Here is a 25050-nt window from a genome sequence, read left to right on the forward strand (position 1 = left end):
AGGCGGCGCAGAGGGGCGACAGGGTGGCCCCACACCAGGCCGGCGCGGCCGTGGTGTGGCCCGCGCGGCCCACCTCGTGTGGTGGCCCCCTGGCTCTCCTCCGACTCTCCTTCGGTGTTCTGGATGCTTCCGGGAAAAATAGGATCTTGAGCGTTGATTTCGTCGAATTCCGAGAATATTGCCCGAACAGCCTTTCTGGAACCAAAAACAGCAGAAAACGAGAACCGGCACTGTGGCATCTTGTTAATAGATTAGTTCCGGAAAATGCATAAAAACATTATAAAGTGCAAGCAAAACATGTAAGTATTGTCATAAAACAAGCATGGAACATCAGAAATTATGGATACGTTGGAGACGTATCACTCCTCTTTTGGATGATGTAAGTCCTTAAATGCTTTCTAATGCTGTCGATGTTTTCTCTGTTTGCTTCTTTTGATTTTGTGCTATCGCACTTTTTTCCCCTACCGACGCTTTCTTTATCTTTCTTTCTTTTAACAACCTTTGATTAAAGAATTCATACGCTTCGGTGCCCAATTCGTTGGGTACCGCGATTATGCTAGCAAAGCTGAAGGTAATGTCTTTCTGCTTCTCTTTACCCTTGCCTTCTCACTCCTTTCTTGTCGTGATTTTAACTAGATTTAACTATCTTGGCAGAAAAACTGGCGGAGGCCAACGAGCGTGCCAACACACTTGCTCAAAAATTAGAGCAAAGTGAGGAGGCTCGTAAGAAGGCCGAATCAGTTGCTAGTAAGGCTAGGGCAGAGGCTGACAAGGCCAAAGCCGACGCTGCTGGTGTCGAACAACTTAAGAAGAGGCTTCACGACGCCGAGACTTCGCTGAGCGAGCATATAGCCGCACAATCTGCTCGCGAAGACGCGATTATTAAACGCCTAAAGTCGCAAAACCGTCGCTTTGTCAGTGAGTATCTGAACCATTTTGTACTCTTTGGACTTGCTTTTTCTTTACTTGTTTGTTGATCAATAAATTTCTGTCTCGACAGATAAGACATCTCAGGAATTTGAACTTGAAGATCCCGACAATGATCCTCTTCTTGACGCACTTGCGTTCCTTGAGTTTCACGGAACAGAAGCACGCGAAGGCATTGATCAGGCCAAGGAAGGACTGTCGCGGCTCTTCCCCTATTTCTTTCCGAAAAAGGAGGAACCCGCGACTTTTCTTGCTCTTGCCAAGTGCTTTAATCCGCCAGAAGATCTTGGACTGAAGCTGCGCCAAGAAAATATGAAGGTTGCTGTTGAAAGCACTGTCGCCCTAGTTGCTGACAGCCAGCAAAACATTGACTGGACCAAAGTTGGCGACACACAGGAGATGGAGACCACGAAGTGGCGATCGCTGATCAAGGCTGCGAAGCCCAACACCAAGAAGATCCTCGCTTATCTTGGATTCAAGCCTACTCCTGCCCCTAGCGCGTCGAAGCCGGAGGTCTAGTAGAATGCCCTATCTTTTTCTGTTTTTCATTTTCATGTTCCTTCTGAAGTTGTCGCCACAGTAGCTTTGGCGACAACTGTCGTAGTAATTCTTTTGAAGACTCCTTCTGTAATATCTGTGTAAATGTCCCGAAGATCAATGGAATTCTATTTTGCGTGATCATTGATACTGAAATTTTCTTTTCCAGTTGATATTTGATAACTACTCCGCAAATCCTCATCCTGCCGATACTTTTCCTGCTGCCTCTTTCTCGAAGAAAACACTTGTCGCTGATGACCTTGTCGAAGGTTCTTCAAGTAAACACTCCCCGCAGGATTTGCAAGAACTTCGCCAACAACTTCAGTCTTTGAAGAAACAATCACTTATGATGATGGATCAGTCCCGAAAATCATCCGAAAGGGAGAAAATTGCACTTCAACAAGCTCGAGATGCCATAGCTGCCAAAGAAGCCGCTTTATCTGAAGCCACGAAAGCTGCTTCTCGAGAAAACACCCTGCTTGAATTGATGATTGAGGCAAGCTCAGAAATGGCGGGTATACTTCTTGGGCTAATCCTTCTCTTCCTTTTTGTACTTTGCCTGTTTTCTGCCTTTAACTGATGTACTGTCACCAAGTAGGTCCCTTTTTGGATGCTGAGGCCGAGGATCAAAGAGTGTATACAAGATCAAATCTTCTTATTAATTTAGGTCTTGATCATGGCGTCCTCTTCTGGGCCACCCCTGAGCGTACCCGCCAAATTGTAAGATTCCAAGACCGCTCGTGCCAAGTTCGGGGATTTCTTGAGTTTTGTTCCAGCACTTTATCCAAGGTTTTCAACGCTATGTTTCCTCGGAATGTTCAGCCAAAATCTCTCCTCGAACTGATGGAGAAATTTAAGGATGTGCAGAAGATCCATGGTTTTGTAAAAGCTCAACTGATAGCTGGTGCCAAGGTTACCCTTATTATGCTTCAAATCTATCACCCCAAACTTGATATGACAAAGGTGGTGGAGACTGTTCATACTAAGCTGAGGCAACAGCGAAGAGGTGTTGATAAAATCAATGCACGGATCACCCCAGTAGCTGAGGAAATAATTGATGACCTTCTTCGGATGGACGCCGGCTTTTTTTCAGACGGCCATTATGCCGATTTTTTGGGTGCTGCTCCCGAAGAAGCCAGAGTAAACATTGACGACTTGTTGGGTCGCAACTGAGTTTGCATTTAAAAACTATATCTTTGTTGTATGTACATTGTAAGTTGTATATATTTTTCTTCCTTCAAGCCCCCGAGTGTTTCGGTGGTAGATCCTTGCGTTGTGTATGCGAGGTATTAAACCAAAGCATCCAGGTTTTTATACTATATTTGCGGGTACTAGCCCCCGAGTGTTTTGTCTTTGATTGCTATCTTGTAACTTCTTTTTATCTGGCGAGGTATTCGGTGCCAAGGCGATATAATTTTATTAGTTAAACTCATCTATATTGTAACTTCGAGGCGTAAGCCCCTGATCGTGTCGAAGAACAGATATATATTTCCACTATCTTTATTATATTGCAGCTCCGCGAGCCCGCCTCATTAAAAACCTTTCCCAGCCTCACTCGGTGCCCCGAAAAAGGAAAAGAGTGCGTCTGAAAACTCGCGGGCGTTTCAGTGCATTGTATTTTTACAAGGAGGACTATATTTCGACTCTAAGCGTAGAAACGCCTGAGCTGCGCCACGTTCCAGGGGTTTTTCTCGGGAACCCCTGTCTTCTTGTCCTTGATCCTGTACGCTCCTCCTTCGATTACTTCCGTGACGACGTAAGGGCCCAGCGATGGTGACTCGAGCTTTTCAGTACTTTGCTGATTGAGCCGTAAGACCAAATCGCCGATCTGGAAAGATCTTGGCCGCAACCGTCGATTGTGGTAGTTTTTCAGGTCCTGCTGGTACTTGGTGACTCGTGAGAGTACTTCATCCCGAGCTTCGTCGAGTGCATCCACATCGTCCTCCAAAGCTCTTCTTGAAGTTTCTTCGTCATACTCTGTGACTCTTGGGGAGTCATGCTCTATTTCGATCGGTAGTACTGCCTCAGCTCCGTGGACTAAAAAGAATGGAGTTTCTTGTGTCGCCGTGTTTGGTGTTGTTCGAATACTCCACAAAACACTTGGCAATTCTTCTGGCCAAGTATGCCGAGCCTTTTCAAGCGGTCCTAGCAGGCGCTTTTTAATACCGTTGCAGATGATACCATTAGCTTTCTCGACTTGGCCGTTGGTTTGCGGGTGCCCAACTGACGCGAAGTGCAATTTAATGCCTACTTCTGCGCAGTATGCTTTGAACTCCTTGGATGTAAAGTTACTGCCATTGTCTGTGACGATGCTGTGAGGTACTCCAAACCGAAAAACGATGCCCTTCACGAATTTTATGGCTGACGCTGCATCTGGTGAATTTATCGGCGTTGCTTCTATCCACTTGGTGAATTTATCGACGGCAACCAACATGTACTCGTATCCTCCTGGTGAAGCCTTGTGTAATTTGTCCACCATATCGAGTCTCCATTGGGCAAAGGGCCAAGACAATGGTATTGGCATCAGCTCTGCTGCTGGGGAGTGTGGTTTTGCAGCGAATCTTTGGCACGCGTCGCAGGTTCGTACTATCTCTTTTGCATCCTCGATTGTTGTCAACCAGTAAAATCCAGCCCGAAAAACCTTGGCCGCAATAGCTCGACTACTCGCGTGGTGACCACATATTCCCTCGTGTACGTCCTTTAAGATTTTTCTTCCTTCTTCGGGTGTAACGCACCTTTGCAGCACACCCGAAATACTTCGCTTGTATAACTCCCCTTTGACCACTGTGAAGGCTTTGGATCGTCGAATAACTCGCCTTGCTTCAACTGGATCGTCGGGTGTTTCTTTCCTTAGGATATACGATATGTACGCTTGCATCCATGGGACTTCTACCATCATCACCAGCTCCTGGTCCTCTTCTTCGTCTAGAACTTCTGTGAGAGGCGCTGAAGTTTTCTCCTCCTTCGTCTTTTTCTGCGCCTTCTTTGTCTTTGTTGATCTCTCAGCTATCTCTTCCCAAAACACCCCTGGCGGGATTGGGAGGCACTGCGACCCGATGTTTGCGAGAACGTCGGCTTCATCATTGCTCAGCCCATCGATGTGATTTACTTCGCATCCATCAAACATTTTCTCAAGCTCGTTGTACACCTCCTTGTATGCCACCATGCTGTCATTGACTGCATCACATTGGTTCATAACCTGCTGGGCTACCAATTGTGAGTCACCAAAGATTTTTAGTCGGGTCGCGCCGCAAGCTTTCGCCATCTTCATCCCGTGTATAAGGGCTTCATATTCTGCTTCATTGTTACATGCGTTTGAGAACGTCATCCGTAGGACGTACTTTAATTTGTCGCCTTCAGGTTATATGAGTATCACCCCTGCACCAGCTCCTTCTACTCTCTTGGATCCATCGAAGTTCATGGTCCACGTTCTCGACAAATCTAGGGGTCCTGTATTTTTCAACTCCATCCACTCTACAATGAAGTCTGGCAAAATTTGCGATTTGATTGCCTTTCTTTTTTCATACGTGATGTCCCGAGGGGAAAGTTCTATTCCCCAAAGGGAGACACGCCCTGTAGCTTCCGGATTGTTCGGTATATTTGATAGAGGTGCTTCATTGACTACTATTATCGGGTGTGCCGAAAAATAGTGGCGCAATTTTCTTGCTGTTGTAATTACTCCATATGCTAGCTTCGGTACTCGCGGTACCGCTGTTTTGAAGGCGATAAAACTTCACTGATGAAATATACCGGCCTTTGCACTCCGTGGAGTTTTCCTTCTTCCTCTCTTTCAAAAACTAGCGCCGTGCTAACCACCTGAGGTGTGGCTGCGATGTATAGCAGGAGGGGTTCCTTCTCTTTTGGTGCCACTAAGATTGGTGGTGTCGAAATTGTGTGCTTTAAATCCTCGAAAGCTTGCTCTGCCTCTTCATTCCATTGGAATTTCTCTCCTTGCTTGATTAGAGCGTAAAACGGTAATGCTTTTTCTCCCAATCTGGCGATGAATCCGCTAAAGCTGCGACTCGCCCAGCTAGTCTGTCGTACTTCCTTCAACTTTGTTGGCTTCCTCATTGTTACGATAGCTTGGATTTTTTCGGGATTTGCTTCAATCCCTCTTGCTGAAACAAGAAAACCAAGAAGTTCTTCTACAGGGACGCCAAAGGAACACTTCGTTGGGTTCAATTTGAGACAAAACTTGTCGAGGTTGTCGAAGGTTTCCTTCAGATCCTCGATTAGAGTCGTCCCCTTTTTTGATGTTATGACGACATCGTCGATGTATACTTGTACGTTTTTCCCAATTTGTGTCGCCAAGCACTTCTGCATCATCCTCTGGTATGTTGCTCCCGCGTTTTTCAAACCAAAAGGCATTGTTCTATAGCAAAATACTCCATAAGGTGTGATGAATGTTGTTTGACCTCATCTTCTTCTTTTAATCTGATCTGGTTGTAACCAGAATATGCATCCAGGAAGGAAAGACGTTCGCACCCTGCCGTGGAGTCGATAATTTGATCGATCCTTGGGAGGGGAAAGTGATCCTTTGGACAATGTTTATTGAGACACGTAAAATCGACGCACATGCGAAGGACTTTAGTGTTTTTCTTCGGCACCAACACTCGGATTTGCTACCCATGTGGCCTGCCGTATGCAGCTCCTTGATAAAACCAGCTTCTCTTAGTCGATCGATTTCGACGAAGCATAGCTTTGCGGTTTGGTTCCGAAAAACGCCGCAAAGGTTGTTTGATTGGTCTCGCTAATGGATCCAAGTTTAGGTGGTGCTCGGCAAGTTCCCTGGGTACTCCTGGCATGTCAGTTGGACACCATGCAAAGATTTTCCAGTGCTCACGGAGGAACTCGATGAGCGCGCTTTCCTATGCGAGGTCCATGTTTGCTGCGATGGACGTCGTCTTCTTTGGATCTGTCGGGTGAATCTACACCTCCTTAGAATCCTTTGCAGTGTTAAAGGTTGGTTCTTTATTAGGCCTCCCCACATCTGGTAGCACATCATAATCAGTCGTAAGTCGTGACTCCATGTATTCAGCTTGCATCCCGAAAGTTTCTGATAGTCGATGAAAATCCTTGTCACATTTATCGGCTTGTGCGAAGCTTCCTTTGACTGTAATTGGTCCCTTAGGTCCAGGTAACCTCCATAACAAGTATGTATAATGTGGTACTGCCATAAACCTGGCATATGCTGGCCGTCCCAACAAGGCGTGATACTGTGATGGGAAATCCACGACTTTGAACTCCAGCTTTTCTATCCTGTAGTTTTCTCGAGTCCCGAACTGAACGTCGAGATTAATCTTCCCCAGCGGATAACTTGGCTTCTCTGGTGTGATACCGTGGAATCGCGTGTCAGTTGGTTTCAGGTTTGCTAGGGATATGTTCATCTTCCTTAGTGTATCTCGCATACATAAGGTTTAAACCGCTGCCGCCATCTATGAACACTCGAGATACATCGAATCCTCGCAATTACTCGCTGGTAAGATCAATGCTGACCGCCCTGGTCGAGGAACTTGCTGTGGATGATCAGCTATTGTGAAGCCAATATCTTGCCCTGGCCGCGTTAAGGTATTCGGATCGTTGGTGGAGGCATCTTCTCTGCCATAAACACTCGTCGCGAGATTACTTTCTCGAGCTCTATTGGATGGCCTGCCTTTCGAATCATCGAGACCGCTCCGTTAGAGTTGGGATCAACATAAGGCGGTGGAGCGAGTGCTGCCGCTATTCCGAGCCGATGTCGATTTTCGTCCGTAATCGCGGGAGGAGGTGGCAAGTGAATCTCACTCCTGGGTCCTTGAGGATTTACGTGCGCTGCCTGAGCATTAGCATGCCATGCCCACCTTAACATTGCCTGGAAATTTCGGCAATCCTTTTGCAAGTGTCCTGACTGTCTTTTTCCATTATTGTCGAGATAAAAATGCATCTGACACGGCCCGTTCATCATCTCTTCAGGGGACACAAAAGGTCTTTGGAACCTTGACCCGGTATTTTGCCTGTTGTTTCGAGAATCATCTCTATTGTCGCCTCGCTGCTCGTTGCTCCTCTGGTAGTCATCTCTGTTGTTTCCTCCGGCGCTTGCTCGGAAGCCAGCCGAAATTTGCCCAGGAGCGTCATAACTCGAGTACTGCCGAGGAAATCGTCTCCTATTATGATAATTTCGGCCGCGGTCCTCCTCTGGTGACCTATGCCGTTTGTTGTGAACGGCATCTTCTCCATCTGCCCATCTGTTGGCTATCTCCATTAATGCAGATACTGTCTTTGGATTGGTCCTTCCCAAATCCTCGACAAAATCTCCTCGCCTGATTCCTGCGACAAACGCATCTATTGCTCTCTCGTCAGATATATTCTCTGCCGAGTTTTTAATGATATTCCATCTTTGGATATATTTTCTCATTGGTTCATCTGGCTTTTGTCGACACGACCTCAATTCCTCTAGCGATGCAGGTTTTTTGCAAGTGGACCGGAAGTTCTTGACGAATACGTCTTCAAAACTGTCCCAGCTATCGATAGATCCTGGAGGAAGTTTCTTTATCCAGGATCGCGCGGCTCCACTCAGGTGTATTTGAATACTTTGCATAGCTGTTGCTCTGGTCCCTCCTGTGAGCTTCACCGTCTCTAGGTAATCGACTAACCAATCCTCTGGAACTTGCAGGCCGTCGAATTTCTTGAAACTATCGGGCAACTTGAATCCTGAAGGGACTCGAGTTTATCGGACTCTCCTTGTGAAGCATGGCAAACCGCACATGTCCTCGTCGTTCAGTTCTGGGGAATGCCGATGTTCTCTTCTACTTTGCCGTGCTCTGTCCACCCTTGCTTGTGCTGCTGTGTCCCTTGCTCCACTTGTTCCTTCAGGAGCTGCTGCTGCTGCCGCAGGTCGTGGACTATTTTGCCTTGTTGTTCCTTCGGGAGGTGTTGATGCAAACGCCGTTCCCATGGCTCCGACTCCTGCCATTGCCATGTTGTATAGTGCCTCCCTTGGATCTCCTGTAGGTGGCCTGGATGCAAGGATAAAGACCTGTGTCGCCATATACCCAGCTTCTGGTGTCTTGGGGATGATGTTCCCTCTCGTGTCTATCGACATAAAACACATGTCGAGGTTTTGAACCAAGTGCTCTCTTTCTCCTTCAGGTATGTTTTGCAGCCTCGATCTTGCTCTGTTCCGAGCTTCCCTGTGGCTATCTCCCGAAGTTCCAGATTGTCGACTTAACTCCGCTCTTCGCCTACTTGATGCGGAGGCTGCCTCCTTTCTTCTGTTCGCAGCAGTACTGTCTCGTTTTTCCAACTCCCTTGCAGCTCGTGCGAGCCTATATTGATATGCTTGCAACTCTTCTGGCGTGGCTGTTGTGGCCATTGGTTCTGAGCCGTCCATAGCTCTTGCGGCTCTATCCCATGCTGCTTGCGGAAGTTGAACTCTATCACGAGGCTCAGGTCCGACGTATTTATTGCCTAGACCTTGTCGTAAATTAGAGGGATCGACGTATGGATTTCCTAAATCGTCGAAAGCCTCAGATGTTTCCTCTTGATCACGGCTTGGTTCTCCGATGGCATAAATCTGATGGTATTTTGTATTCAGATCTGTGCTATGTTTGGTAACACCATCATAAAGATTGGTGAAGACCTTGCCCAATGTAGTGGATTTGTCGATGAAGTTAAAGCTGTCGACACTGCTCGAGTCATCGCTTATATAAGAGTCCGCAGATGACTCGAAGGACATGTCGCTGAAGATCTTGGCGAGCTTTTCGCTTGCCCTGGTGCTGATGAAGCGTGGTGATGAAGTCTCCTCTTCGCCTGACTCGATTGACGATGTTGAGTTCGAAAAATCAGAATCGACCGCCAACAATCCCGACGAGATCGGAATTTCGAGACGATACGCTCCCTCTTTCTCGACGCGAAAGTAGAATCTTCCGAACGTCATCTCCATAGGCTCCTCCAGATACGCATATGCATCCAAACGGGAGGGCGGGTGAGGAACAAAATCGACAGGACCAGTTGCGATCTGTTTACCTCGATCCATTGCGTTGCTTGCCGTTGATGAAGTCGACGATCTTGAACGTGCCATCGAGATCAGATCCTTGACGCCTCTAATCCCCACAGTAGGCGCCAATTGACAAGGGATTAACTTGTCAATGCCTACGGATTGTAGACTAGGGTTTAGTTGGAAGTAGAGGGCAAGTAGATCTCGAAGGTTTCAGCCGAAAAGTACCCGACGATTATGAAAATTAGGGTTTGAGAGACAATGATTCGATGCTTTATTTGTCCCTCAACTCCCCCTTATATAGGAGGTGGAGCCGAGGGATTCGTATTGTACAAGTTACAGAGTCCGGGATGGTTTCCAACTCATCCCGCAAGATTACAAATAACATCTCCTAATACAACTCTAACTTTCCTTAATATCAACTTGGGCTTCCGATTCTTCTTATTCTTCGAATCGTGGGCCTTCAGTAAACCCCGGGTACTATCTTCGGCAGGCCCATTGGGGATGCCTATGTCATCCCCAGAAGCATGGTTACCGCTCAACAAGCAACTTATAAGAAATAAGATACATAGCTACATATTCTTCACCACAATAGTTTTCAAGCTATTTTCCCATGAGCTATATATTGCAAAGACAAAGAATAGAATTTTAAAGATAGCACTCAAGTAATGTACTTTGGAATGGCAGAGAAATACCATGTAGTAGGTAGGCATGGTGGACACAAATGGCATAGTTTTTGGCTCAAGGATTTGGATGCACGAGAAGTATTTCCTCTCAGTACAAGGCTAGGCTAGCGAGGTTGTTTGAAGCAAACTCAAGTATAAAGCGGTGCAGCAAGACTCACATATGAACATATTGTAAGCATTATAAGACTTTACATCGTCTCCTTGTTGTTCAAACACCTTAACCAGAAAATATCTAGACTCTAGAGATCAATCATGCAAACCAAATTTTAACAAGCTCTATGTAGTTCTTCATTAATGGGTACAAGGTACATGATGCAAGTGCTTAAACATGATCTATATGAGCACAACAATTGCCAAGTATCACATTATTCAAGACATTATACCATTTACCACATGCGGCATTTTCCGTTTCCAACCATATAACAATGAACGAAGCAGTTTCAACCTTCGACATGAACATTAAAAGTAAAACTAAGAACACTAGTGTTCATATGAACGAGCGGAGCGTGTCTCTCTCCCACACAAGCATGAATTTATTCAGAGAATGAAAATAACAAAACAAAAATAAAAGCACATAGACGCTCCAAGTAAAGTACATAAGATGTGACGGAATAAAAATATAGTTTCACTGGAGGTGACCTGATAAGTTGTCGATGAAGAAGGGGATGCCTTGGGCATCCCCAAGCTTAGATGCTTGAGTCTTCTTAAAATATGCAGGGATGAACCACGGGGGCATCCCTAAGCTTAGACTTTTCACTCTTCTTGATCATATTGTATCATCCTCCTCTCTTGACCCTTGAAAACTTCCTCCACACCAAACTCAAAACAAACTCATTAGAGGGTTAGTGCATAATCAAAAATTCACATATTCAGAGGTGACACAATCATTCTTAACACTTCTGGACATTGCACAAAGCTACTGGAAGTTAATGGAACAAACAAATCCATCAAACATAGCAAAACAGGCAATGCGAAACAAAAGGCAGAATCTGTCAAAACAGAACAGTCCGTAAAGACGAATTTTTTAGAGGCATCAGACTTGCTCAGATGAAAATGCTCAAATTGAATGAAAGTTGCGTACATATCTGAGGATCACGCACGTAAATTGGCAGATTTTTCCGAGTTACCTACAGAGAACCCTGCCCAAATTCGTGACAGCAAGAAATCTGTTTCTGCGCAGTAATCCAAATATAGTATTGACTTTACTATCAAAGACTTTACTTGGCATAACAAAGCAATAAAATAAAGATAAGGAGAGGTTGCTACAGTAGTAACAACTTCCAAGACTCAAATATAAAACAAATTTGCTTTAGTAAAATAAAACATGGGTTATCTTTCAAGAAGTGCTTTCTTTATAGCCATTAAGATGGGCTCAGCAGTTTTAATGATGCACTCCCAAGAAATAAGAGTTGAAGCAAAAGAGAGCATCAAAAAGCAAGTATGAAACACTTTTAAGCCTAACCCACTTCCTATGAAAAGGAATCTTGTAGATAAACAAGTCATGTAGCCATAATGCAACAAGCATAGGAAAACTAGACAAGCGCAACTTCAAGATTTTCAGCATATAGAGAGGTGTTTTAGTAACATGAAAACTTCTACAACAATATTTTCCTCTCTCATAATGATTTTCAGTAGCATCATGAACAAACTCAACAATATAACTATCAAATGAAACATTCTTATCATGAGTCTCATGCATAAAATTATTACTACTCCCAACATAAGCATAGCCATTCTTATTAATGGTAGTGGGAGCAAATTCAACAAAGTAGCTATCATTATTATTCTCATCATAAAATATAGGAGGCATAGTATAATCATAATAAACTTTATCCTCCATAGTAGGTGGCACCAAAATACCACTATCATTATAATCATCTTAAATGGGAGGCAAAGTATCATCAAAGTAAATTTTCTCCTCCATGCTTGGGGGACTAAAAATATCATGCTCATCAAAACCAGCTTCCCCAAGCTTAGAATTTTCCATAGCATTAGCAACAATGGTGTTCAAAGCATTCATACTAATAACATTCCCATTAGCATGCATATAAAGTTCCATGGGTTTTTTAATTCTCTCTTCAAACACATCATGTCCTAATTCAAGATAAAGTTCATAAAGATCTCTCATATTTTTGTTGTTTTCCATTAAGCCTAACTAGTGTAAACAAGAAACAAAAAGATGCAATTGCAGGATCTAAAGGAAATAGCTTCGAGCACTCACACACCGACAACAATACTAGGAGATAGCTTAGTAGTCGGAGGATGTGAATACCTTTTACCTTACCTCCCCGGCAACGGCGCCAGAAAATAGCTTGATGTCTACGCACACTCCTTTTCCTGTAGACAGTGTTGGGCCTCTGATACGTCCAAAACGTATCTACTTTCCCGAACACTTTTGCTATTGTTTTGCCTCTAATTTGTGTACTTTGGATGCAACTAACACGGACTAACGCTGTTTTCAGCAGAACTGTTCTGGTGTCTCGTTTTTGTGCAGAAATCCAACTTTCAGGAAAAACCTCGGGATTTTGACAGAAGGCCCTATTTTCCCAGAAAACTCACGGAGCCAGAAGGGCAAGTCAGGTGGAGGCCCGAGGGCCCCACACCCTAGGCAGCGCGGCCCAGGAGGGGGGCGCGCGGCCCTAGCGTGTGGCCCCCTCGGCAGGCCTCCGACGCCCTCCTTCGGACTACTTATCGGCCTCGACCTAAAAACACACGGGGAGAAGTCAAAGTCGCCACAAACCCTCCAGAACGCCGCCACATCGCGAAACTCCGTCTCAGGAACCAGAAGTCTCCGTTCTGGCACTCCGCCGGGACGGGGAATTGGAGGAGATCATCGCCGCCATCACCACCGACGCCTCTCCATCGACCAGCCATGTTTCCCCCATCCATGTGTGAGTAATTCCCCCGCTGTAGGCTGAAGGGGATGGTAGGGATTGGATGAGATTGGTCATGTAATAGTGTAAGATTGTTAGGGCATAGTGCCTAGTGTCCGTAATTGGTACTTTGATGATATTGTTGCAACTTGTTATGCTTAATGCTTGTCACTAGGGCCCGAGTGCCACGATCTCAGATCTGAACATGTTATTGTTTCATCATGATATTCATTGTTTATGGTTTTACCTGCAAGTTGTATACACATGTCGCTGTCCGGAACCAATGGCCCCGAAGTGACGAAATCGGGACAACCGGAGGGGATGGTAGTGATGTGAGGATCACATGTGTTCATGGAGTGTTAATGCTTTGCTCCGGTGCTCTATTAAAAGGAGTACCTTAATATCCAGTAGATTCCCTTGAGGCCCTGGCTGCCACCGGCTGGTAGGACAAAAGATGTTGTGCAAGTTTCTCATTGCGAGCACGTACGACTATAATTGGAACACATGCCTATTGATTGCTTTGTACTTAGACACCGTTTTATTATTATCCGCAAATGCCCCGCTTGATTGTTACATGAGTTTCTCTCATCCATGCAACGCCCGTTATCCGTCCCCGTGCCTACAGTATATTAATCCTGCTGTTTACTATAATCACTACTCGCTGTCTTTGTTACTTCTGCTCGCTGTTATTTTACTACCGCTACTACTATAAAGCTGTTACTACCGATAAACTCTTGCGAGCAAGTCTCGTTTCCGGTGCAGCTGAATTGAAAACTCCGCTGTTAAGGCTTTCAAGTATTCTTTGTCTCCCCTTGTGTCGAATCAATAAATTGGGTTTTACTTCCCGCGAAGACTGTTGCGATCCCCTATACTTGTGGGTCATCAGCCTCCAAGAGCAGAGGTTTGTAGAACAGCAGCAAGTTTTCCCTTAAGTGGATCACCCAAGGTTTATCGAACTCAGGGAGGAAGAGGCCAAAGATATCCCTCTCAAGCAACCCTGCAATCACGATACAAGAAGTCTCTTGTGTCCCCAACACACCTAATACACTTGTCAGATGTATAGGTGCACTAGTTCGGCGAAGAGATAGTGAAATACAAGTGGTATGAATGAATATGAGCAGTAGTAACTGCGCCGTAAAAATAGCTTGCTCGGCGTGCAATTGATGGTAGTAATATTGCAGGAAGTAAAGATGCGATAAAACAATGAAATAAGCGATGATTGCGGTATTTGGAAACAAGGCCTAGGGATCATACTTTCACTAGTGGACACTCTCAACATTGATCACATAATAAAACCACTCTACACTCTCTTGTTGGATGATGAACACCATTAATTGTGTAGGGCTACAAGAGCACCTCAATGCGGGAGTTAACAAGCTCCACAACATTCGATGTTCATATTTAAATAACCTTAGAGTGCATGATAGACCAACGCAATTATACCGAGTACTAACATAGCATGCACACCGTCACCGTCTGACATAGGAATCCCCAATGGGCCTGTCGAAGATGGTACCCGGGGTTTACTGAAGGTCCACAACCCGAAGGATAAGAAGATTCGGAAGCCCAAGATACTATTAAGGAAAGCTAGAGTTGTAATAGGAGTCATTGTTTGTGATCTTGCGGGATGGGTTAGAAACCCTCCCGGACTCTGTAAACTTGTGTATCACGAATCCCTCGGCTCCACCTCCTATATAAGGGGGAGTCGAGGGGCAAAGAAAGTATCGAATCATTCTCTCACAAACCGTAGTTTTGATATCATCGAGTACTTTTCGGCTGAAACCTTCGAGATCTACTTGCCCTCTACATCCAACGAAACCCTAGTCTACTACTTGTAGGCATTGACAAGTTAATACCTGGTCAATTGGCGCCATCTGTGGGATCTAGAGGCGACAAGGAGCTGATCTCGATGGCACGTTCAAGATCGTCGACTTCGTCGATAGCAAGCAACATCATGGACAGAGGTAAACAGATCGAAACTGGTCTCGTTGATTTTGTTCCTCACCCGCCCTCCCGTTTGGATGCATATGCGTATTTGGAGGAGCCCATGGAGATGACGTTCGGAAAGTTACACTTTCGCGTCGAGAAAGAAGGAGCGTATCGTCTCGAAGTTCCAACTCGTCGGGATTATCGGCGGTCGATCCCGATTTTTCAAGCTCATCTTCATCCATCGAGTCAGGCGACGAGGAGATTTCGTTGCCACGCTTCATCAGCACCAAAGCAAGCGAAAAACTCGCCAAGATCTTCAGCGACATGTCCCTCGAGTCATCCGCGGACTCCTATATAAGCGATGACTCGAATAACATCGACAACTTCGACTTCATCGACAAGTCCATCACTGTTGGAGAGGTCTTCACCAATCTCTATGATGGTGTCACCAAACCCAGCAAGGTTCAGAATCCAAAATATCATCAGATTTACGCTATTGGAGAAGCAAGTCGCGACCAGGAGGAAACATCAGAGGCTTTCGATGACTTGGGAAATCCATATGTCGATCCCTCTGACCTAAGGCGAGGTTTGGGCAATAAATATGTCGGGCCTACACCACGTGTTAGGGTTCAACTCCCACAAGCAGCATGGGATAGAGCCGCAAGAGCTATGGATGGTTCAGAACCAAAGGCGACAACTGCTACGACTGAAGAATTGCAGGCCTACCAATATAGGCTCGCTCGAGCTGGAAGGGAATTAGAAAAACAGATAGCTGCTCTGAACAGAAGAAAGGAGGCAGCCTCAACATCAAGCAGGCGAAGAGCAGAGTTAAGTCGACAATCAGGAACTTTGGGAGATAGCCACAGAGAAGCTCGACGGAGAGCAAGGTCGCGGCTGCAAAATATACCTGAAGCTGAAAGAGAGACTTTAATTCAAAACCTTGACATGTCTTTCATGTCAATCGACACGAGGGGGAATATCATTCCAAAAACACCGGAAGCAGGGTACATGGCAACGCAAGCTTTCATCTTAGCGTCTAGGCCACCTCCCGGGGATCCAAGAGAGGCGTTGTACAACATGGCTATGGCAGGATGTGGAGCCATGGGAGCAGCATTCGCAGCCACACCTCCCGAAGGAGCTGCAAGACAAAATAGCCCGAGACCTACTGCAGCAGTGCAAGATCCACCAGTAGCAAGTGGAGTCAGAGATACGGCGGCTCAGGCCAGGGTAGATAGAGCGCGACAAGGTAGAAGAGAACATCGACAGTCACCAGAACTTGCTGAAGAAGATATGTGTGGACTCCCGTGTTTTACGCGACGGGTCCGGAAAACTCGAGTCCCCTCAGGATTCAAGTTACCCGATAGTTTCAAGAAATTTGATGGCCTACAAGATCCCGAGGATTGGTTAGTCGATTACCTCGAGACGGTAAAGCTGGTAGGTGGAACTAGAGCAACAACCATGCAGAGCATTCAAATACATCTGAGCGGAGCCGCAAGATCGTGGATAAAGAAGCTTCCCCCAGACTCCATCGACAGCTAGGATAGCTTTGAGGATGTGTTTGTCAAGAATTTCCGGTCAACCTGCAAAAAGCCTGCGACACTAGAGGAGTTGAGATCATGCCGACAAAAGCATGACGAATCAATGAGGAAGTACATTCAAAGGTGGAACATCATTAAAAACTCGGCAGAGAATATATCTGACGAAAGAGCGATAGATGCGTTCGTAGGAGGAGTTCGACGAGGCGATTTTGTGGAGGACTTGGGAAGAACCAACCCAAGGACAGTATCAGCATTAATGGAAATAGCAAACAGATGGGCAGATGGCGAGGATGCTGTACATAATAAACGACACAGGTCACCAGAGGAGGACCGCAGTCGAAATTTTCAAAATAGACGACGATTTTCTCGGAAATTTTCGAGTTACGATGCCCCTGGCCAAATATCGGCTGGGTTTCGGGGAAACAATGGAGGAAACAATAGAGATGATTATCAAAGGAATAATGCACAGCAAGGCAACAATAGAGATGACTCCCGAAATAACAGGCAAAATAGCGGGTCGAGATTTCAGAGACCTTTCGTAACTCCCGAAGATATGATGAACGGGCCATGTCAGATGCATTTTTACCTCGACAGCAATGGGAGAAGGTAGTCAGGACATCTGCAGAAGGACTGCCAAAACTTCCAAGCAATGCTGCGAGTTGCAGGAATAGCTAATGCACAAACAGTAAATAGAAACCCCCAGGGGCCCAGGAGTGAGATTCACTTGCCACCTCCTCCCGCAATTACGGACGAAAATCGACATCAGCTCAGAATAGCGGCAGCACCAGCACCACCACCTTACGTTGATCCCAACTTTCATGGAGCGGTCTCAATGATTCAGAAAGGCAGGCCATCCAATAGAGCTCAGAAAGTAATCTCGCGACAAGTGTTTATGGCAGAGAAGATGCCTCCACCAATGGTTGAGTACCTCAATTGGTCAGGGCAAGATATTGGCTTCACAATAGCGGATCATCCGCAGCAAGTTCCTCGACCAGGGCAGTCAGCACTTATTTTACCAGCAGTAATCGCGGGATTCGACGTATCGCGAGTATTCATAGACGGCGGCAGCAGCCTGAACCTTATGTACGCAGATACGCTAAGGAAGATGAACATCTCCCTAGCAAATTTGAAGCCAACTGATACGCGTTTCCATGGAATTACGCCGGAGAAGCCAAGTTATCCGTTGGGGAAGATCAATCTCGACGTTCAGTTTGGGACCCGAGAAAATTACAGGATAGAGAAGATGGAGTTCGAAGTCGTGGATTTCCCATCACAGTATCACGCCTTGTTGGGGCGGCCAGCATATGCCAGGTTTATGGCAGTACCACATTATACATATTTATTGTGGAGGTTACCTGGACCTAAGGGGCCAATCACAGTCAAAGGAAGCTTTGCGCTAGCCGATAAATGTGACAAAGATTTTCATCGACTGTCAGAAACTTTCGGGATGCAAGCAGAATACATGGAGTCGAGACTTACAACTGACTATGATGTGTTGCCAGATGTAGGAAGGCCTAACAAGGAATCAACCTTCAACACAGCAAAAGATTCTAAGGAGGTGCAGATTCACCCGACAGATCCGAAGAAAACGACGTCCATCGCAACAAACATGGACCTCGCATAGGAAAGCGCGCTCGTCGAGTTCCTCCGTGAGCACTCGGAAAATCTTCGCATGGTGTCCAGCTGACATGCCAGGAGTACCCAGGGAACTTGCCGAGCACCACCTAAACTTGGATCCACTAGCGAGACCAATAAAACAACCTTTGCGGCGTTTTTCGGAGCCAAACCGCAAAGCTATGCTATCAGGGATTGATCGATTGAGAGAAGTTGGTTTCATCAAGGAGCTGCATACAGAAGCTACGTGGGTCGCAAACCCAGTATTGGTCCCGAAGAAAAACACTAAAGTCCTTTGCATGTGTGTCGACTTTACGTGTCTCAACAAACATTGTCCAAAGGATCACTTTCCTCTCCCGAGGATCGATCAAATTATCGACTCCACGGCAGGATGTGAACGTCTTTCCTTCCTGGATGCTTACTCTGGTTATAATCAGATCAGATTGAAAGAAGAAGATGAAGTCAAAACAGCGTCCATCACACCTTATGGCGTGTTTTGCTATCGAACAATGCCTTTTGGTCTGAAAAACGCGGGAGCAACATATCAGCGGATGATGCAGAAGTGCTTAGCAACACAGATTGGAAAAAACATACAAGTATACATTGATGATGTCGTTATAACATCAAAAAAGGGGGCAACGTTGATCGAGGACTTGAAGGAAACTTTTGACAATCTCGACAAATTTTGCCTCAAGCTGAATCCGACAAAATGTTCTTTCGGCGTCCCAGCAGGAGAACTTCTCGGGTTCTTAGTTTCAGCAAGAGGGATTGAAGCAAATCCCGAAAAAATCCAAGCCATCGTAACAATGAGGAAGCCAACAAAGTTGAAAGAAGTACAGCAGCTAACTGGGCGAGTCGCAGCCATAAGCAGATTCGTCGACAGACTGGGGGAAAAGGCGTTACCATTCTACGCCCTAATCAAACAAGGAGATAAGTTCCAGTGGAACGAAGAGGCAGATAGAGCTTTTGAAAATCTTAAACGCGCAATTTCGACACCACCAATCTTGGTGGCGCCAAAAGAGAAGGAACCCCTCCTGCTATACATTGCGGCTACACCCCAGGTGGTCAGCACGGCACTAGTTGTCGAAAGAGAGGAAGAAGGAAAACTCCATGGAGTGCAGAGGCCAGTATATTTCATAAGTGAAGTATTATCGCCTTCAAAACAGAGGTACCCACAGTACGAGAAGCTAGCATACGGGGTGTTCACAACCGTAAGAAAATTGCGGCACTATTTTTCGGCGCATCCGATAATAGTGGTCAACGAGGCACCTTTATCCAATATACTTAACAACCCAGAAGCTACAGGTCGTGTCTCCCTTTGGGGAATAGAACTTTCTCCTCGGGACATCACGTATGAAAAAAGAAAAGCAATAAAGTCGCAAATTCTGCCAGACTTCATCGCAGAGTGGATGGAGCTGCAAAACACAGGACCCCCAGAACTATCGAGAACCTGGAGTATGAACTTTGACGGGTCCAAGAGGTTAGAGGAAGCTGGAGCAGGCGTGATACTCATATCACCTGAAGGCGACAAACTAAAATATATCTTACGAATGATGTTTCCAAACGCGTCTAATAATGAGGCAGAATACGAAACTCTTATACACGGGATGAAGATGGCGAAAGCTTGTGGTGCAACTTGGCTAAAAATCTTTGGCGACTCGCCATTGGTGGCTCAGCAAGTCATGAACCAATGTGATGCAGTCAATGATAGCATGGTGGCATACAAAGAAGTATACAATGAGCTCGAGAAACTATTTGATGGATGCGAGGTAAATCACATCAGCAGGCTAAGCAATGATGAAGCCAATGTTCTTGCAAACATCGGGTCGCAGTGTCTCGCGATTCCTCCGGGCGTGTTCTGGGAGGAGATAACAGAAAGATCCACAAAGCCGAAGAAATCAATAAAGAAGGAGAAGGATGAGAAACCCTCGGGGGCTGCAAAAGAAACATTGGACGAAGAAGAGGAACAGGATCTAGTACTGATGGTACAAATTCCATGGATGCAGGCGTACATATCATACATCCTAAGGAAAACAATACCCGACGATCCAGTCGAAGCAAGGCGAGTTATTAGACGATCCAAAGCTTTCACGGTGGTCAAAGGGGAGTTGTACAAGCGAAGTATCTCGGGTGTGTTACAAAGGTGCGTGACACCTGAAGAAGGAAGGATAATCCTGAAGGACGTACACGAGGGAATATGTGGTCATCACGCGAGCAGTCGAGCTATTGCTGCCAAGGTTTTTCGAGCTGGATTTTACTGGTTGACAACAATCGAGGATGCAAAGGACATAGTATGAACTTGTGACGCGTGCCAGTGATTTGCCGCAAAACTTCACTCTCCGGCAGCGGAACTGATGCCAATACCATTGTCTTGGCCCTTTGCTCAATGGGGCCTCGACATGGTGGGGAAGTTACATAAAGCTTCGCCAGGAGGATACGAGTATATGCTCGTCGCTGTCGACAAATTTACCAAGTGGATAGAAGCCAAGCCGATAAATTCACCAGATGCAGCATCAGCAATAAAATTCGTGAAGGGCATTGTTTTTCGGTTTGGAGTACCTCATAGCATCGTCACGGACAATGGCAGCAACTTCACATCCAAGGAATTCAAGGCGTACTGTGCAGAGGTAGGCATCAAATTGCACTTCGCGTCAGTTGCGCATCCTCAAACTAATGGCCAAGTCGAGAAACCCAATGGTATCATCTGCAATGGTATCAAGAAACGTTTGTTAGGACCATTGGAAAAAGCTCGACATACTTGGCCAGAGGAGCTGCCAAGTGTGCTGTGGAGTATCCGAACAACACCAAATACGGCGACACAAGAAACTCCGTTTTTTCTGGTCCACTGAGCTGAGGCAGTACTACCAATAGAGATAGAGCATGATTCTCCAACAGTCACGGAATATGATGAGGAGGTTTCACGAAAGGCACTGGAAGACGATGTCGACACATTGGACGAAGCCAGAGACGAAGTATTGTCAAGGGTCACTAAATATCAGCAAGACCTGAAAAACTATCACAGTCGACGTCTGCGACCAAGATCCTTTCAGGTTGGAGACTTAGTTCTGCGACTCAATCAAGAACGCACTGAAAAACTCGAGTCACCATGGCTTGGCCCTTACATCGTCACGGAAGTAATCGAGGGAGGAGCATACAGGATCAAGGATAAGAAGACAGGGGTTCCCGAGAAAAACCCCTGGAACGTGGCACAGCTAAGGCGTTTCTACGCTTAGTGTCGAAATATAGTCCTCCTTGTAAAAATACAATGTACTGAAACGCCCGCGAGTTTTCAGACGCACTCTTTTCCTTTTTCGGGGCACCGAGTGGGGCCGGGAAAGGTTTTTAATGAGACGGGCTCGCGGTGTTGCAATATAATAAAGATAGTGGAGATACATATCTTTTTCTTCGACATGACCGGGGGCTTACGCCTCGAAGGTACAATATATACACAATATAGATGAATTTAACTGGCAAAAAAAAATCGCCTTGGTACCAAATACCTCGCCAAATATAAAGAAGGTGCAAAATAGCAATCAGCAAAAGAACAAGATACTCGGGGGCTTGTACCCGCAAATATAGTATATTCAATAAGAATTTGGGTGCCTTGGTTTACAACCTCGCATACACAACAAAGAGATTTACCACCGAAACACTCGGGGGCTTGATGAAGAAAAATAGAAATATTTCCTAACTTTACAATATAGTATATGTTTACAACAATACAGGACGCCATTCCCGAGAAAAATCGATAGGCTAGAAGAAAAAGAAAGTCAATTGCAGCTAAGTATATTATCTATGGTCATCCGTCCAGTATTTGCAGCACGAGTACTATGTTCAGCATAGCTGCCCCTTACGAAGAACTCAGAGTCCATCCGAAGAAGTTCATCCATCATATCTTCTGCAACAGGGGTCACATGATCATCAATTTTGCTAACATCCCTTTTCCTTTTCGCCATCTTGGCTAAGCACTTGGTAACAATTTGGCTCATGTCAAACTTGGGATAGCAAATTTTGATCATCATCATAGCAAACCTGGCACCGACAGATAGTTGAGCTCGCACAAAGTTATGGATACGAGGAGCATCTTGAAACTTCTCCAACAAACCAAGAATAGTGTCGGGCGCCTCGTTCCGAGGAAACATCGTCTTGTAAACCAGGGTCAATGTTCTGGTGCAGAAATCAAGGAACTCGCGAACCTGACAGGCGCGGTCTTGAAACCTAACAATCTGTCGGGTTCGCTCTGGAGTGGCCTAGAACATAGAACCATGGTCAAGAGAAAGGTTAACGAGAAGATTTGTCCTTGCGTTTACCCTCTCTTCTTCAGTAGCAACGTCGAGAAAGGAACCTATTTGGTGACAGCACAAGAATTTCAAAAAAAAAGGGGATGCAGAAGGAAGACAGAAGAAGTGTGATTTGGAAAAGCATACCTGACATATCCACACTGGCTTCATTCATCAACTCGAGCATAAAATTCTCTCGAGTGGTTGCCTTTTCAGCTTCAGAAACAGTGGCTTCCTTGGCAGCTATGGCTTCTTGAGCTTGTTGAAGTGCAATTTTTTCTTTTTCGGATGCGTGGCACGTTTGCTCCATCATCACAAGTACCTGTTTCTTCGCATACTGAAGTTGATGACGAAGTTCTTCCAAATCTTGTGGTAAATTCTCACTCGAAGAATCTTTATCAAGTTCAGTATCAACAAGCACTTTCTTCGAGCGAGACGGAGTAGGTAACACATCAGAAGGACGAGGAGTTGCAGAATAGTTGTCAAAAATTAACTGAAAGAAAAGGCTCGACATCAATCATCAAGTAAAGATAGATTCTCATTGATTTTCGAAGTATGTACATTGCTATTACAAAAGAAGGGTCCCTAATGGACTATTGAAGTAGATGTCGCCAAAACTACTAGGGCGACACCGTCAAAAGACAGTAAAAACTAAAAGAGAGGATAGGGTGGTCTACTTGACCTCCGGCTTGGATGTGCTTGGAGTAGGAGTTGGTTTAACACCAAGGAAGGAAAGGATTGGTTTTGAGGGAGGCTTGGCAGCTTTAATTAGAGATTGCCATTCCTTCGTCTCCATCTCCCTTATGTCGCCAACCTTGGTCCAGTCGACGTTCTGCTGGCTATCAGCAATCAGTGTGATGGTGCCTTCGACGCCAATCTTCAGGCCCTCTTGGCGGAGTTTGAGCCCAAGATCTTGCGGCACGTTGAAGCTTTTTGCAAGACCAACAAAAGTGCTGGGCTCCTCCTTTTTCGGAAAGAAGTAGGGGAAAGCTTCGAGAGACCTGCCTCAGCGTTAGCAAGGCCGTCGCGTGCTTCATCCCCAAGAATTTCAAGAAGAGTCAGCGCGTCGAGAAGTTCGTCGCCTTCAGGACCATCCACTTCATAGTCTTGATGAGTTCTCCCTGAAGACAAATAAAGGGTAGCTCATAAATAACATGCTCGGAAAAAATGCAGTAACCCGAGAAAAAACAGCAGGAGTCAAAGCACTTACTCACAAAACGTCGACTTTGTGACTCCAGGCGAGCGAGGATTTCTGTTTCTCGAGCAGATTGATGTTCTATATTCTCGCTCAAAGAGTTTTCCGCGGCATGAAGTCTTTTTCGAAGATCTTCGACAGCGGCAGCATCGGCTTCAGCTTTCTTACGAGCCTTTTCGCTCTGCTCTAACTTAGTAGCAAGAGCGTCAGCACGCTTATTGGCCTCCGCAAGATCTCCTGGTGAACAAAACAACAATCAAATGTTATGACAAAAATAGTGGAGCACACGCAACAAAGGAGGAGGATAACAAAAATACCTTCCAGCTTGGTATGATCTCGATACCCAATGAATTGGGTACAAGACAGATAAATTCCTTCATTAAAGGCTGAAGAGAGGATCAAAAGAAAGAGAAGTCAATACAGTCAGTCTAGGTTCGATAACATATCACAAGAAACAAAGAAGAGATGAAAGTACTGAAAAGCTTCGAAAATGAATTAAAAAAAAGAGAAGACTGAAACACTTACGTCATCTAATGAAGGTGTCGAAGAGCTACCAGGGAACAAGATAGGTTCCTTGGATAGTTTGACCCTTGACCTCTTTGGCGAAGGAGCACGGGTGCTTGCAGGTGGAGTCAAATGTTCGACGTTTTGCTAAGGAGGCGAAATTTCATCCCCATCATGATGAGCTTCGGACACAACTAAAGTACGCGACATACTCGTTCGAGCAGCCGCGTCAATAGGTTGTTCTTCTTCCTCGTCACCACTACAATAAAATGGCGACAGTATAAGGAGCAAGATAGACAAAAATCGACAAGAGCAAAACAATAAGAAGCAAGGGGTAACTTACGAGCTGACGAGGGCATCTTCGTATGGATTTAAAACTGCCTTCTTTTCTGAAGGACCAGTTTCTTCGGCTTTGGAGGTGCCGGAATCTTCGACTTCATTTCTTTTCCTCTTGTTCCTTGGAGAAACAGCAGGAGGAAGGGAGCGTGTCGAGGCAGTAGCCTCAGAATCGGCATATTTTCCAGAAGAAGCCGCGGATCTGTGAGAACCCGCGACTTCACTGTCAGGGCGCGAGGTGCCTTGGTTGTCATCATCGACAACGGTACGGTCTTCAACTTCTCCACCCTCAGGAAGGGGAGGAAGAGAAGTGAGAGAGGGATGGTTCTGAGAAAAAGAAAGAATGTCGACAAAAACAATAAAGAGTGTCGATAAGAAAAAGGAAGTTATGCAAAAAAAAAAAGCCAGCAAGATAGTAGTCGACAAATAATAAAACTCGAGGAGACAATATAGCAACCAAGAGGAAAAATTACCTCGGGAAGGGGATTGGCGCCACTATATGGCGCAACGCGGCAAGAAGCAGGAATGCTGTCCTTCTTGCTAAGCTTTGACATCCTTCGGATCAATTTTTCCAAGTCCTTCACAGGAAGGTCCTTGGAAATTCTCTCGACATCTTCATCACCGACATACATCCAAAGGGGATTTTTGCGAGCTTG

The sequence above is a fragment of the Lolium rigidum genome, chromosome 3 (assembly GCF_022539505.1).
Source record: "Lolium rigidum isolate FL_2022 chromosome 3, APGP_CSIRO_Lrig_0.1, whole genome shotgun sequence".
Taxonomy (NCBI): domain Eukaryota; kingdom Viridiplantae; phylum Streptophyta; class Magnoliopsida; order Poales; family Poaceae; genus Lolium; species Lolium rigidum.